The following is a 17152-nucleotide window of genomic DNA, read 5'->3' as shown; positions in this document are numbered from 1 at the left end:
CTCTCTCTCTCTCTCTCTCTCTCTCTCTCTCTCTCTCTCTCTCTCTCACACACACACACACACACACATACACACACGCGCACACACACACACACACCACTCAATAAACTCCAGTAACTCTCTATTGCCTCCAAGAGCAAATACAAAATGCTCTGTTTGACATTCAAAGCCCTTCATAACGTAGTCCCTCTATCTTTCCAATCTTCTTACTCCCCGCTCCTCAACATAAAATCTTCCAATCCGGTGACACTAGCCTCCTGGCTGTTCCATGAACAAGACACTTCCATTTCTCAGGTCTGGGAATTTTCTCTGGCAGTCTTCCATGTCTGGAATGCCCTCCTTCCTCTGCTCCAATTGCTGAGATTCCTGGTTTCCTTTAAGTCCCAACTAAAATCCCATCTTCTAGGAAGCCTCTCCCAACCCCTGTTAACTCCAATGCCTTCCCTCTGTTAATTATTTCCTATTTATCTTGTTGCTTTGTCTCTATTTGCTTACATGTTTTCTTCCCCATTAGACTTAAAGAACTTGAGGACAGGGACTGTCTTTTGCCTTCTTTCGAATCCCTGGCACTTAACACAGTGCCTAGCACATAGTGGACACATAATAATGTTGATTGATTGCTTGATTTTACAAATATTATTTTCTTTGACCCTTGCAACCCTGGGAGGTAGGTGCTATTATTATCCTCATTTTACAATTGAGGAAACAGAGGCCTACAGTAGTTAAGCAACTAGCCCAAGGTCACACAGCTAGTAAGTTTATAGGATCAAATTGGAACTCAGGTCTTCCTGACTCCAGGTCTAGAACTCTTTCCATCCTACCTCTAACTAACTCTAGGTGAAGTTAAGAAAATGAAATTAAACAGGGAAAAAATTCCTTGCTCACCTCCTTCTATCCCAAGGTCCTCAGAGGCACATTTTATATTTATCAGAACATTCAATGTAATTAAATTATATTCTCGGTACCATAGCCTTCCTTGCATCTAGGAAGCATTCCTATGCCTCCTATCTAGAGTCTCAACCTGGCAGTGAACCTTCTGGTGTCCCAAGAACACACCTATTCATTAACAGAGAGATTTTTATGAGATTGTAGAGATTGGAGCTCTAAGCTTTGAGATGCAGATAATGAATGATGAAAGAATTCAGGAAAGGAAGAGATCACTGTGAGCTGGGACATCTTCAAGGAGGAGGCAGGTTATGAACTGGAGATTAAAGAATGGACGGGTTTTAGTTAGGTAGAAAATAAATAGAAGGGCAAAGACAGACAAAAGCAGGGTATACAGAAAGGGTGAATGGGAGTCCGAAGATTATGTTAAGAGGAGAGTGAAAGAAAAGTTGAGGGCGAGAACAGGAGAGGAAGGGAGGGGAGGGTGGAGTATATGTTTAGAGAGGGGCTTTAACATCAGAGTAGTTAAGAAAATGACTCTGGTATGCAATAGGGTTCAATAGATAAATCTAGTTATGACAGATCCATAATGAGCAATCAGTGCCCAAGTGCAGTAATTAACTCATCTTGGATCCCTGGAAACATCTATTTAGCTGGTCCTTTTAATTAGTTTTGTTCTGCTTCTATTTTCATTTATCTCTGTTATACTGTGTGTAATTTTATGAGCTTTCTTAAATCCCTTTTGGAATAAAGCTGGGTGTAAATCAGAATTAATAAATTAGATATTGGGTTCTTTAGATATTGGATGCACATCCCCAGCCTTCTGAGATTCATATAAAGGGGAAGAGCCATGCCCTCTCAGCACGTCACTCTCTGAGCTGAATAGCTCAAAAGGTCCAAGCCAGTTCTTATGTTTTTAAGTGGTCACTGAAACACAGATGCTGATGTGGAATTGGGAACAGCTATTAACAGTCAGAAAGTCATACCCCTCAACTAGCTGAACAACATTATAAAAATGGGGGACTGGGTTCAAGCAAAGATTTTGAATTAAAGATTGGTTTAAAATGCAGAGTGACCAATAGCCCCAGGCCTTCACATAAGAAGGAGGGAGACAAGGAAGAGAGAGAGGGTGAGAGGGAGGGAGGAAGGAAGAAAGAAAGAAGGGAGGAAAGAAGGAAGGAACAAAGAAAGGAATGAAGGAAGAAAGAGTGAAACAAGAAGGGAAAAGAAAAGGGAAAGAAGGGAGGGAGGGAGGGAAAGATAGAAGGGAAAAAGAAGGGAGGAATAAGACCTGAGGGTCTTTGTCCTTGACAATTCAACAGTAGAGAAAGTAAACCAATGGCAGGGGGGAGGAGAGGGAAGAAAATCATAATGTTTTCAAGAAAGCAAAACCTTTATATAGTGCAAACTATATTCTAAGTACCAAGGGGACAAAGAGTGAGTTGGGCCTAGTAGTTAACAATCAGAGAAAATTCACTTGCACAAATTCAGAAGGATGAGGTGGGGAGGGGGGTGGTAGACAGGGTGAACAGTAGGGAAAAGAAGAAAGTGAAAAGAACAGACCCCTTTTTCTGCTGCCTTGGGAGAGAAGAGTGGTAACAAAACTACAGCCATATGTAGGCCAAGTACAGATAAATAAATTTCAAGGAAGCAAGCCCAGAACAGGAACATTCTCATTTCCAGGGCATTATTCATTCAGTTGTAGGTAAAGTCTGAAAGCATCACTGAGCGGGCAGACAGGCAAGCAGATAGACTTTCCTGAGGCCCTCTCTTAATGATGCTGGAAAACCCCAGAGGGCTCCATGCTAGAGGTTTGCTGGTTCCATACTGAAATCTTAACTTGATCCTCACCATAACCTGGTGGGATCAGCAGAATAGAGAGCTTTATCCCTGTTTGGAAAAAAAAAAAAAAGAAAGTGAGGCACCAAAGGATTAGCAAATAATGTCCTATCATGCAGGGCCATAAGGAGCTACTAAGAGGTCAACACCTCTGCCCATTCCCATAAGAGAAACCAGACATTAACAGGATGGCAGGAAGGGAAAGAAGCTGAGTGCTCCCCTTCGGGGATCTGGGGATGGATCAGAAATGGCTTGACTTCAGTTGATGTGCCCCTCCTTTTCTGAGAAAGAAAACCCCTTGCTAAAGGAGGTTGTGGTTGTGGTGGTGGTTGTTGCTGTTGCTGCTGTTTGTGCTTCCATTCTCCAAGAGGACCATGACATCAAGAAGGTGATGCCATGACATGCAAGTGAGCTGTGTTTAAGTGAGGCAGGCTGTGCAAAGTCACCAGCCTCACTTTCTCCTCCAGAGCCATCTGGGTTCAGTGGTGAGATATAAATCAGGATGACTTGGGGATGGCCCTGAATGCAGTGGGAGACCTTGGCCTTTTTAAGTTAAGGTCTTTAACAGTTCTCAGTTTGACTGAAGCAACATCCATTTAGTGATTAAGGCAAGGTAAGAAATAAAGCAGAGAATGGCCTCTCTACCTTGTCCAAAAAAAATATCAACCTGGGAGGGGAAGACCCTCAGGATTTCTGGTCAAAACAGAAGCAATTGCTATTTACATTCATTCTGAGCCAATCAGGGCCCAAACAAGAACCGAGTGGGGCTTGGCCTAGGACAGGAAATACAAGAACACCAGAGGAAGTAGAAGCACAGATACCAGGGTTCTTTTCTCATCTTAACTTTTCTCTGAAACCTAAAGGCAAGATGGAGCTCAACCTCCACATTGGCATCCTCACCTTACAAAGGGAGATGGATTGTAAGGTTGCCTCTAGTGCAGATGTCTGGGAAAAGAGTAAAGTAAGGTCTTCATCTCCTGGGCTTGCTCCAAAGCTTGGGGCTTGGAAGTAGAGTTCTCATTTCTTCTCCATCTAAGGCAAAAATCCTTCCTTATTTTGTATAAACTTATATCTATGGAGCAGGGCGTTGGTGTATGCAGACCACCCAAGGTAGAAGAATCCACCTGGGGGATACCAGAGACTTGCTTCTTGGTTCTGGAAGGACTGGAACACTCATGGATACTGCGTATTGGCCTATCAGGTGGTTGAGACCAGCTTCTTTCCATTTGACTTCATAGCTAGAATTGAGTCTTTTAAAGTACCAGATTGGAAGATTCTCCCTGTCTTTGTCTCTTTCAGTCTGTCTTTGTCCTGTTTCTCCCCCTCAGTCTGTCTGTCTCCTCTCCTCCCTAAGTGGCATGTGGCATCCAAATGTGAAGGTCTCAATCACCCACAGGTTGGTTCTTTTCCCTTCCCCTTAGGCCCTGTGGCACCAAGAAACAGGCTTGAGTTTGGGTCTCTTTCATTTATCCTTTTCAGTTCTAGGTACAGGGCTACAGAGTCCCTGGACCTGGGAGTTTGAGCCTAGAAAGCCCAAGTGGGACTAATGCTATTTAAGAACCGAGTTAAACTGTGAACCTAATCCTTGTCCCTTCCCCAGAGAGTGAAGTAGTGTAGGAGCAATTGTGACCCTGATGTGTTGGGGAGATATTTGTATGTTTGTTCTTGCTATACCTTTGAAGTAAATATTCCTTGTAAAAGTGAATCTATTAGCTAGTAAAAGGGAACTATAAATATGTATGCAAAACATTTCCACATTAGCCATGGAAGAAGGAGAAGGATAGGGAGGAGGAGGAGGAGAAGAAGGAGGAGGAGGAGGAAGAGGAAGAGGAGGAGGAAGAGGAGAGGGAGGAGAAGGAGAAGGAAAAGAAGATGAAGAAGAGGTAGTGGTAAGAGGGGGAAGGATACAGACTTAATGGTTCCTTCCAGCTCTAAATCTATGATCCTATAAACCCTATATTTTCTAGGAGTATAAGATTTAGAGATATAAAGAACTTCATCTAGAACCAATCTCACCATGTTATAGATGAAAAAAGCTGAGTCCCTGAGAGATTAATGTGACTAACTTAAAGTCACATATCTATTTAGTGATGGAGCCTGAGATAGAATCCTAGATCCCTGATTCCCAGTCCAATGGTTTGTTTGTTTGTTTTTTCCATTGTAAGGAGCTGCCTCCTATGCCTGGTCCTGGAGCTGGAACAAGGATGATAGTCTGGGTGGGGGAAGGATGGATGCCTGCTCCCTGAGTATTTCTCTGGCAGCTACCCAGTGTTCTTAGTCCACTGGAAAGAAATGGATCTAACACCCCTTCACCACCACAAGGCCTAGCCCACAGCAAGGATGACAGGATAGGGCTCATGGTCCATAGTTGGGATAACTAAGAGTCTCAGGACATGGGCAAAGGACAGGCCATTCACCCCTCCAGTAATCATGAGGTCTCAAATATTACTCCTGGGGCTCTCACCCAGAGAAAATGGGAACATGAACTTTTTTCCCATGCAACACACATTGGAAAAACAAAAACCCCATTCAGAGCCTCCCTCTTTCCTTCCTGCCAGTGAGCAGCCTTGATGCCACAAACATAAGGAAAATATTAGAGGGTTTATTTCCATCAAGTACTCCCCTCCCCCACTTCACTCTGATTTCTGCTGTGTGGGATAAAAGAGTTCAGAGTCTGAATCTGAGATCAGAAAAGGTCTTTATTCTTTCTCATGAGAAAGGACCCTCTGCCCCTCTCACTCAAGTGGCATCTGTCAGGGAGACAGCACCAGATAGAAGCAAGCCCATGGTTATATAACCTTCTAATGCAGAAACCCAACCCCCTAACTGGTCGGCCCACAACCTAAGCGCGGGAATCTATCTTGGAGACAAAGGACACAGAAACATGTGGGTGTCCAATTCAAGGCCAGGAAGGCAGTTTATCCTTATTTGGCATATCTTGTGCTGAGGTGGCACTGGGGAGGGTCTCCATTGCTCTAAGTCCCAGATTCCTGCAAGGTCAGGTGACCTCTAAACTTAGGCCTAGTGGATGTTGAAGCCACTCTAGATTTGATTTTTCAGAATGAGGAAACTTCACTGCAAATTATCCCTCACAGTGCCATCATTTGGGAACAGCCCCACAACAGAGTAGTGAAAGAATGCTTCCTAGTCATGCTTCAGTACCATTGGCCAAGGGCTGCTGGAAAGGGATATATATTATTTATCAGCCTCATAAAGGGGAGTTTGGGATGCTCTGAGCTTATCAACTAGAATGGTAGCAATTCATGTTGAAAAGTAGCATTGTCAAAGATACAGGAAAGCTATAGGGTGACACCAGGCTTGCAGTCAGGAAAACCTGGAGTTCAGATTAGACTTCAAAACACAGTCTGTGTGACCCTAGACAAGTCACTTAACCTCTGCCTCAGTTTCCTCAACTGTAAAATGAAGATAATAACAGCACCTTCCTCCTAGGGCTGTTGTGAAGATCAAATGAACTGATAATTGTAAAGCTAAAAATTGTAAAAAAAAAAAATTATAATTGTAAAATACACTTTATACAGTGCCAGGTATAAAATAGGCACTATGTAAATGTTAGTTATTATTATTATTGGGAAATGCAATAAGAAGCACCATTGGCTGGTTGCTGTGTCTTCAGGATTTGGTTGTTTGTTTATTTGTTTTGAAGGTACAAGAAGTTTGTTCCTGTGCCAGATGAAATTTATTTATTCCTAAGCCTAGTTTTATCATCAGCCAGAGAAACTGCTGACTTCTTTCCTAATCACTATGCTTCCTGCTTTAACATTTATTATCAGAAAAGGAGAAGAGAAAATGGATATCAGCCTGGCCAATCTCACAGGCTGATCTCAGCCCAGCACCGCCCTGGGCACAATGATCTAGATAGCTTTAAACCTCGGGATTTTCATCTTTTCTGTTTCATGGACCCCTTTGCCAGTCTGGTAAAGCCTATGCATTGCACGCAAACATAGAATTTCAAAGGAAACCGATTGTATTCAAATAGTTATCAAGATATTGTCTTAAAGCAACCTCAGGTTAAGTTTCTGCTCTAAACCAAGTGCAGGATTTGCTTGCCCTTGATAGTCCTGAACCAAGAAATGGGAGAAAGAGGACAACTTCATCATTAAAGGGGAAAAGAGGCAAATGAGCTGGGACTGGGATTTCAAAAGTCCCTGATCACACCTGGAATAGCCAAGTCCTTTTCAGCTACCTCTCTGGGAGAAATGATCATAGGTGCTCACCTAACCCAAACCTCATCACTGCCTTTGGTACTGAAAGCACAGCTGAGCCTGCCAAAGGACTACAAGCACCGTCCTAGGTCACCAACGGGCTGCAAGTTCTTTGATTTGTAAGTCAGTCATCTGGAAGTTAGAACCCTTTTTCCACATAGAAGCAATGTTCTAAATGGTGGTACTGTGGGATAGACCTACCTTAGGCCAGTCCAATGATTCAGTCTTGGGGTTATAATGCAATGAGACCATCATTGACCACAAAATGAAATTTAAAATTATGTTACTGACATAAATGGATAAAAAGGATAGAGTTACTAAGGTTTAAACAGAGTATTCTCCCTCACCTTAGCATTCACCAAAGTAATAAGCCATGGACCTTGGGTCAGAAAGGCACTCTTCCACAGGGCAAAAAGAATTCTGTTAAAACCTCTAGCGGCAACTATCCTCAGGCTAAACTTTTTATTCCACTGGAAGCAAGGAAGCAAAATGGTTTCCCCATCCACTTAAAGGTGCAAATCCTGCCAGGGTGTCAAACCCTGAGGCTAGACCACAAAGGCCTATTTAACCCTTAATGTAACTGAGCCATTCTTCCCAACTAATCATGTGCAGCACATTTCATTAGGGCATGAACAATGGAAATTTTATACTTAAGGCAAATATTTATTGAATAGTCAATCATAAAATGCATTGTTTTTATTCATCAAACCAAAGAAACTAAAACGTAATTTAAAAGATTACCAACTAAACCTTACTTTAGAAAACAAACTTTGCAAAGGGCTCCTTTGAGACAAAAACTTCCAGTTATCCTAAAATACAAAACAACCTTATCAGCCTTATCTTTCTGACTAAAAAAAAAAAGTTTACAACTGATGCCTATTCCCCTAATCCCTTACTTTGTCATAAAGGCCAGTGGTGGAGTTTAAAAATTGGTGATCAGTGGCTCATTCTTTTAAAATTTAAAATTTTAACTTTTTTGCCTTCCTTTCCTAAGCCATCAAAAGCCCCTGAATCACATACTATTTGACTAAGTCATGGAAAACAGTGGCCAGAGGAGCCAAAAGAGAAAAGACAATGTCTAGCTGATTTTTCCCTGACCTAATTCACTCGGCTAGAGTAAGGTGCCAAACAAGTGGCCAGCAACACTCCTGAGTACAGCCTGAACCAGACAGAATGTAATTAGGAAATATTTAACAAAACAAAAATATAATAAAGATAACATTACATTTTAAAAATTAAATCAACATGCTATCCATAGGGGTTTAGTGGTGTGTGGGGTACAGAGACCCTACTCCAAGCTGACTACTGGGACGTCTCAAAGTGAAAGCAGGAAGTTTTATTGAATCTCGGGAGAAGGAGAAGCAAGCGGTCCCATCCCTGGGAAGTCCAGAGAGAGGAGGCCACCCTACAGAATCCAAAGCTGGGTTATATAGCCAAAAACCACGACCCGCCCCTTCCTCATGTAATCTTTTAAACTGATTGGCTGTTTTGTTAACATTCCCTTATTTGGCAGGTGGGGTGACAGGGGGATTTCTGGAGTTTCATTTTTTTTTCCCTCCCAGGTCACCTGACTGAGGCCTAAGTACTTTAGCAAATAGTCTACTTGAGAAACCACATTTTGTTCTATGCAGTGGTCTTCATTTCTATTTGAATTTGATACCACTGGGTTAGAGTACCCAGGCAGACGTCAGGAGGGTAGGAGGAGGGTTCTGGGATGAAAGAGAGCAGGTCACCTGACCACCACAGGAACTGAGCAAAAGACCCCCCTGGTGGAGATGAAGCAGCTCCAGCGACAACGGAAGAGTACGGCAGAACAAGACACAAGATCCACCATCTTTTTCCTGTCCCAGAGCCTCATGGAAGGAGAAAAAAGGAGGAGGAAGGGTGGAGGTTACAGCAACCAGAAGATCCCCAGAGACTAAGAAAGCCACTCTTTTCTTCAGCAGGCCCTGTATTCCTGGCAGCCCTGCGGCTTGGCACATTAACATCCCCAGCAGACCCCATTCACATATCTATGCTAATAGAGTCCATCTAAATTCTGTATCCTGGGATTAAGTGCTGATAATAATTTAATATAAATTTAATAACCTCAATAAGGGACAGAGCCTAAACTAATCAACCAGGAGAAGAGCCTGGACCCAACAGTTTCTTTATAATCTGAGTAAACTCAGAGAATACTCCTTCCTATGTAAACAACCCCAGATGGGGCTGATGTAGAAGCATTTTTTCTTCTTTCAAGGGAGACCCTTAACCCAAGACACTATATTGAATAATGGAACTTTTTCTTATCCTAATATTTTGTGGACATATACTATGTTAATGATAAGGAAAACAGATGTTGTAGGTCGTAAAATCAATTGACACCTTGTCAATTCTATTATCTTAATAAGAAAATTCCTTTCTTTAATCATAAATTTGACCCTGAGTTGGAATTGTTTTAAAATGTATTTAAGCCTTCTCATTCTTTTGTTCAGGCAGTCAGAAGTTTCCTTCTGGCTCTATGATCATGTATCTGCTAGCTTTAAGGGAATAAATTATATATTTATAATTATAAATTATATATATATATATATATATTTGTTTGTCTCCTTTAACCAAACTTTCAGGTTAACAGTGCACATATGAAATCAGAGAATGTGGGAAGAGAAAAAGGACTTTCCCCTATTAATGGGCATGAGACCAACCCTAGGCAACATTTCAAAAGAGGTAAAGTTTATTTGGATGTAACACCCATACCCTTTCTGTACCAAGAGCTGAAAAACTACAGTTGTAAAACATACTAATTTCCTCAAAAACAAGCAAAGATCTTCAGAAAGACCTGGCAAGTGGAGTAATTCGTACTGATTCTTCTACAGTATTGTATGGGCTTTGATAATCGTTTAAAAATCATATTTTGGTGAAAATCCAAATTAATCAAACAAACTGCTTTGATTGGTTTTAAAACGCCTTTCCCTATGTTAGCAACTTCAAAGACCAAAGGTGAGATTCCCCTTCTCTTGGGACTTACTCCACAAGAGAGCAAAACAGACATCCTGAGACCACAAAATGTAAACAGGCCCTGTTCTGGTCTTGTCAATTTACATTTATAGCCAAGGAACTCTTTTTCACATATAGATGGTAACAAATGAAAGTCATAAAATTTTGTGACAGTCATCCTGAATTGGGATGGTTCTGAAAATGTAAAAAAAAGTCTTATGATTCCTCTTTTCATCAGTCAGGACTTTAGTCTTACATTCCTTGTGCAAGTACTGCTAGCCTTAAGGGAATAATGAATAAATAATGTAATTTTATATTAGTATTTGTTTGTCTCCTTTATCCGAACTTTTTCTAAAGAGCTACAGTAATGATACCATGACTAGGATTGGAACTGCTGAATAGGTGAATAGCACCTCACTTCATCAAAGTTAATGATTCAGGCACCTCAGGATTCATTCTTCCTGGAATCTTGACCTTGATGAGGTTGGTAAGTTCTTCTATTCCCAGCTTCCAACAAATTTCCCACTTGAAAGCTGAAATTCCCTTAAACCTAGCTCAGGGGTCAGGGATCTATTCACATTAAAGCACTCTGTATTAATTAAATCCCCTTTGGAGATCAGTCTTAGGAAAATTATTGCCAGCACTAGTGCTTGGTTAACTCACTGAGATGACTGAGCAAGAGCAAAAGCCAGCAGCCTCTTCTTTTACAACTCATAAAATTGCCTTAACATCAGCCTCCCCTTCCCCAGTACCTGCCAATCCCCCCCCCACTTTCCCTTAAAAACTTCCTGCAGACAATAGCTGAGCTTACCTCCCAGTTTTCCAAAACACTAGCAACAGAGGCTGAGGAGGATCTTGAAGCAAAAGGGGAGCTTCAAACAACTCCCATTCCAAATTCACACCCCATCCCTGGCGTAGTAAGGGGCTGAAAACCTGGGATTTGTAACTATTGCAAGAAACCAGGGCATTGGAAATCTGAATGTAGAACCCATCGTAAGATAATGGAAAGTCGGAAACATCGAGATGCCAAGTCTCCCCTACCCCCAACCACCATGGAGGTGCAACAGGCAGAAGTTGCAGGATCTAACCCCCGTCCACTCCTACCCTGCCAGATCTTGAATCCTTGATTAATAATAGCCAATTCACCCTTTTCCTTTAAGGCTTGCAAAAACTTGGATTTAGCATTCCCTCCTCTCTTCCCCAATAGTTCCCTTCCTTCCCCTAAGGCTTTGATCCTGGGGAGAAAACCCTCTCCCCTTCATTCCCCTTCCCCTAGTCCTGAGGATAGCTACTCTTGTTCCACTGTCCTAGCCTGCTCTCCCATGCCTTCCCCTTTCCTCAAAGGCCCTGGTCCTGAAGCAGACCGACAAGCCAGGGTACTAACTATAGGAGTGCTCCAAGCAAAAGGTTGATAACAAGCCTCTAATTCACCCTTTTCCTTTTGGTAGTTAAATGTGGACTTCTATTTTATCAGTTGTCTGTCAAGTCTCTGAGTCTGTGTTGTGTGTTCTGTGAATGAGTTTGTTATATTGTTAGATCTAACTGGCAGTCAAGATTTCTAAAGGCTGCTTTTTCCTTATGGTTTCTGGTCTGGCGAACTTGGAATTACAATGACAAGTTAGGTATAGTTAAAAACATCTTAGCAGATTCTGAGAATTAATTGTTAAGAAGATGGAAATTTGTATTATATTGGGATTGCTGGTTCTTTAACAACCAGAAGTTTTTGTTATCTCTGTTTGAACTGTTTCCTGAATTTGTAAAGGGAAAAATAATAGTGTTACGGGGTTAAAAATGGTATAATGATTGTAAGCTGTTTAATATAATGTCTGGCATGTGTTGAATGCAACATTATTATCTCTCTAACTTTGAAAAGGGTTTTTTTTTTCATTTTTCAAATGCTTTATTAACTTCTGATTTACATCATTCATTTCTGCCAGATTTTGAGTTACAAATTTTCTCCCCGTTTTTCCCCTATCCACCACCTCAAAATAGCAGTCCCACAGGATATCCCCTCCTCCAATCTACTCTCTTCCATATTTTCTCCCATACCCCTTTCAACTTTTCCAGTAAGGCATAGGGGATCTCTATGCCTTAGTGCCTGTATATCTTCTTTCCCAATTACATGTAAAATAGAATTAATAATAATAGTATATATATATATATATATACATTTTTTTTAATATTTTATTTTAAAAGTTTGAATTCCAGATTCATTCCCTTTCTCCCTTGTCACCCACCCTTACTGGGAAGATAAGCAGGTCAGTATAGGTTGTACATGTGTAGCTAATGCAAAACATTAACATAGTAGATATATTGTAAAAAACTAACTATATTTCCCTCCCTCCTATCCCATCTCCCACTTGTTCTATTCTCTACTTTGATCCCATACCTTTTCAAAAGTGGGTACTTCCAACTTCCCTCCCCTCCAGCCTGCCCTCCCTTCCATCATCCCCCCTCTCATTCCCTTCCCCCCTATTCTCCTGTAGGGTGAGATACCCTATTTAATGTGTATGTCATTTCCTCCCCAAGCCAAATGCAATGAGAATAAGGTTGACCTATTCCCTTTTGCCTTCCTATTCTTCCCCTCCATTGTAACCAATTTCCCTTGCCTCTTCTATATGAGATAGTTTACCCCATTCTGTCTCTCCCCATCACCTCTCATTATATTCCTCTCTCACCTCTTAATTTCACCTTTTAAGTATCATCCCTTCCTATTAAATTGGTCCTGTGCCCTCTATGTATACCTGTAAACAAATATATATATATATATACACTCACATATGTATTCATATGCCTATGTACCCTTATATATATATATATATATATATATATATACATACATATATATATGTTCCCTTCAACTATTTTCATGCTGAGAAAAGTTTCATCAGTTACAATTATTGTTTTTCCATGTAGGAATGTTAATAATTCAACTTTGATAAGTTCCTTATGATTTCTTTTCTCTCTTTACCTTCTCATGCTTCTCTTGCTTCTTGTATCTGAATGTCACATTTTCTATTCAACTCTGGTTTTTTCAGCAAGAATGCTTGAAAGTACTCTATTACACTGAATGACCATATTTTCCCCTGAAACATGATACTCAGTTTTGCTGGGTAGGTGATTCTTGGTTTTAATCCCAGCTCCTTTGATCTCTGGAATATCATTCCAAGCCCTTTGATCCCTCAGTGTAGAAGCTGCCAGATCCTGGGTTATCCTGATTGTTTCCACAACATTCAAATTGTTTCTTCCTGGCTGCTTGTAATATTCTCTCCTTAATCTGGGAATTTTGGAACCTGGCTATAATATTCCTAGGAGTTTTCTTTTGGGGGATCTTTTTCAGGAGGTAATCAGTGGAATCTTTCAACCTCTATTTTGCCCTCTGGTTCTAAAACATCAGGGCAGTTTTCCTTGAGAATTTCTTGGAGCATGATTTCTAGGTTCTTTCTTTGATCATGGCTTTCAGGTAGTCCAATAATTTTTAAATTATCTCTCCTGGATCTATTTTCCAGGTTAGTGGTTTTCCCAATGAGATATTTCACATTGCCTTCTATTCTTTCATTTGTTTGGATCTGTTTAACAGCATCTTGATTTCTCATAAAGTCATTAGCTTCCATTTGCTCCAATCTAATTCTGAAGGAATGATTCTCCTCAGTGAGCTTTTGAGATTCTTTTTCCATTTGGCCAATTCAGCTTTTTAAGGCATTCTTCTCCTCATTGGATTTTTGAGCCTCTTTTGCCAATTGAGTTAGTCTATTTTTTAGTGTGATTTTCCTCAGTCAGGCTGTTGACTCTCATTTCATAATTTTCTTGCATCATTCTCATTTTTCTTCCCAACTTTTCCTCCACTTCTCTTATCTGCTTCTTTTTTTTAAGCAATTGGATTAAGTAACTTGCTCAAGGTTACACGGCCAGTTATTTCGTGTGGGTGTTAAATATCTGAGGTCTGCCAATTCTGGGGCCGGTGCTCTTACTCACTGTGCCACCTGGCTGCCCCTCTTATCTGCTTCTTAAGGTCCTCTATGGCCTGTAACCAGCTCATATTTTCCTTTGAAGCTTTTGGTGCAGGAGTTCTGACTTCACTGTCTTCCTCCTGTTTCATGCTTTGATCTTTTTTGTCCCCAAAATAGGAGTCTAATGTTGGAATCTTCTGTTTGCTTTGTCTCCTTTGCCTGGTCATGTTGCCACTCAATTACTTGACTTTGGGGCTTTTTGCCACAGTAGGACTCTGCTACCAGACAGGAGAGCTTCATGCCAAATGATGGGGTTTTCTCAGCTGCCGGAGGTATTAGTTGGGTGCCTTTGCTGAAGCCTCCACATGCTCTGGCAAGCTGTACACACACCCCAGGACCTCCACCCTAGACTGCAATCTAGATTCAAGCAGGTTAAAGCAAGAGCAATTACCCCTCAGACTGGTCGCTTGGTCCCCCTACACTCTGCAGGCCAGGGGCTGAAGCTGCCACGTGGCTGCAGCTGCATGGCCATGGCTCCTCAGCGGCTTCTCGCCCTGGGGGCAAAATCTGATGTACTCCCAACTACTGGGTCCCAAAGTTCACACTGCACTGACCTCTCACTTTGTCCTTTGCATCTATGTGTTAATAATTCTGGAGAGGGCAACAGCTGCTGGTAATCTGGAGTCCCTCCGGCTGACAGCTGGTCAGGCCTGCCTTGGGGCTAAAACCTCATTGTGGAGCTGGGCTCAGCTCCTAGAGTGCTGCGCTGATGGATTCCTGCCAGCCTACCGGGCTGTCCTCAGCGGGATGTTAGCTTCTCTGTGTCATTTTATGGGTTCTGCAGCTACAAAGTTTGTTCAGAGTCCCCTTTTACATGAATTGGGGAAGGTGGAAGCTGGAGCCGCACGGAAGTTCTGCTTCTACTCCACCATCTTGACTCCCTGAAGTGGGTTTTGAATGATAGGAGTGATAAGATCAATTATTTTATATGTCATATGTCTTTTGAAATTAATTGTTATGTTGTTGCCAGCTTTCTAAAATTGTATTGTGTTTCTAAAAGTCTGCTTAGCTAGTGAAATTAGAAAAAAAAATTTGAAGTAGGAATGGTATTACAGCCATTTTAAAATCTGTATTTGGTTGCATGTGTATTGGGTTTTTATGTTATAAAATTTGATCATTTAAAGCTGTTATATTTGGGTTACAAACAGGTAGTAATAATACTGCTGATATTTCATTTAAAAATTTGGCTATTATGGAAATATATAGTTGTAGTTTCTACATTATTAATGATGAAATGAATGATTCTCTGTGCAAAGTAAATTGGAAATGTATTTTGTAGAACTCCTAGCACTAATGAAAAACACCAAAAGAAAAAAAAATACATATATATAGGGATGTGGTTTTACTATCTGTAAAGGTTAGGTCATCAGCCACAGGAAAGGAACTTGGTTTTGATATGTAGCTCCTAAATCATGAACCTGGCTTGCTGAGAAGTTTCAAGTCTATGTGAAATAAGTAGAAGGGATTTCTAACCATTGGCTTTTACACCAGGACAAGTTTACATTTGGAAAGAAAGATGATAAATGAAAATCCCTTTCATATGAAAGACTTAGCAAATCTTTATTGCTTATTGCAGTTCCTTGAGAATAAAAACTGGCTCTAAGCTGTGATAGGAGAAATTTGTTGTTTAAGGTAAAAGGTACTTGGGACCATAATTAATTTTATTTTGAGTTTGAATTTGGATATAGTTGTCTGTATTAAATCAGTATCTGAGAAAAATGCCACAAGCTACTCAGAGGGAATGAAATCTTGTACTGTTAACAGGGGGAAGTCTGAATTTGGGAAAAGCCAAAGGGGCAATCTTAGCCTCAGTCTGAGATGGGACTCTTTCTGGCTCAGTTTATCCATGGTGCTCCTTTGAAAAAGGATGCTCCCCTCCTGAATTTCCTCAATCTAGCTATGAGGTGGAACAGGTACTGCATGGTTGGATAAATGTGACTCTATCTGAATTTAAACATTAGAGTCAAGGATGTTTTATCCTGTCATATTTGGAATGTCATGTGTAATTTTTTCCTTCTATAGCAAATTTTCTATGATCAGAGCAAGTAGTCAGTAAAGATATGAGCTCTTTTGTGTTATCTTACTGGGAAATCTAATATTTTTCATCTAGAATTAAAACTAGTCAGAAAGTTATACAAACTGCTTAAGACTAGACTTTGTGATATCTAGAAATTCTACAAGTATCTAGGAATTTAATTTGTAATAATACTTTGGGAATTTATGTTATTCAAGGACACTAACTTAGTTTAATGAATTCCAATTTTAAAGGTTTATTTTTGCTTAAGGTGAAAAAGAGAGAAATCATTTAAGACTTTATGTTAGTAAAAGAATAATATCTTATGAGCTATCTTGTTTTATAGTTAAAAATGTAAAGGAAAGTTAAAATAATCTGGATAATGGGTTTGAAAGATTTGAAAAGATAAATAAAGGTTTGATTGGAAATATGGAATCAGATAAGAAGGTTTGGGGACAAATGGGGTTTATCCAAGCCTCTCCTGTCTCCAGATAGTCAATATCAGTTTTAGATGGTTAAGTATGTTGAGAAAGTATGAGGAAGGATTTAGGTGAGGACAGAAATAACAAATAATAAATAAACTGAAAATTCTCTTAAGTTTCAAAAATGTGGAACCAATTTTAAAGGATTATACTAATTGATATTAAGTCCAAATTATCTGGTAACCTCTAGATCTGAACCAGAAAAACAGAACTCTCTGTTTGAATTGTATAACTACATGATGCATCTGGGATTCAAAAAAAATCTGTTCATTGGTATGGTTCATGTGTAAGTTTTCTTGGTTATCTTGATGACATGTAATCTCCCATTCCAAAACTAGTATATTGTGAGCCACCTAAGTAGTTTAATCTATACCTGAGTTAATATAATTATGCAATTTTGTAACTGCGAGGAAAACTTGATTGTATTGTTTGAGCCTAGCCCTGTGTGGCTAGAAAACTGAACTATTTGTGATACTGTTTGAGTCTAGCCTTGCATGGCTGGGAAACTGAACCTTTTCTATGTGCTTCTGGTGTCAAATAATATGTTTCTGGGAGCCCCTGTCAGGCTTGCCTGACTACTCCAGCTTGTGAATACCCCTGCTCCTGAGTGAACATCTGAGCCAAGGGACCTAAAAAAGATGACATCAGATGCAGACAGCTTTCCCAAGAGTCCAGACAAGACCTCCATAAGAACTGCTACAGCTTTAGCTTATTGTTCTGTAA

The sequence above is a fragment of the Petaurus breviceps genome, unplaced genomic scaffold, assembly GCF_028583685.1.
Source record: "Petaurus breviceps papuanus isolate PSGF00001 unplaced genomic scaffold, PetGlider_PUasm1.0 90804, whole genome shotgun sequence".
In the NCBI taxonomy this organism is placed as follows: domain Eukaryota; kingdom Metazoa; phylum Chordata; class Mammalia; order Diprotodontia; family Petauridae; genus Petaurus; species Petaurus breviceps.
The sequence above is the reverse complement of the archived record's forward strand: the minus strand, read 5'-3'. Positions refer to the sequence as shown.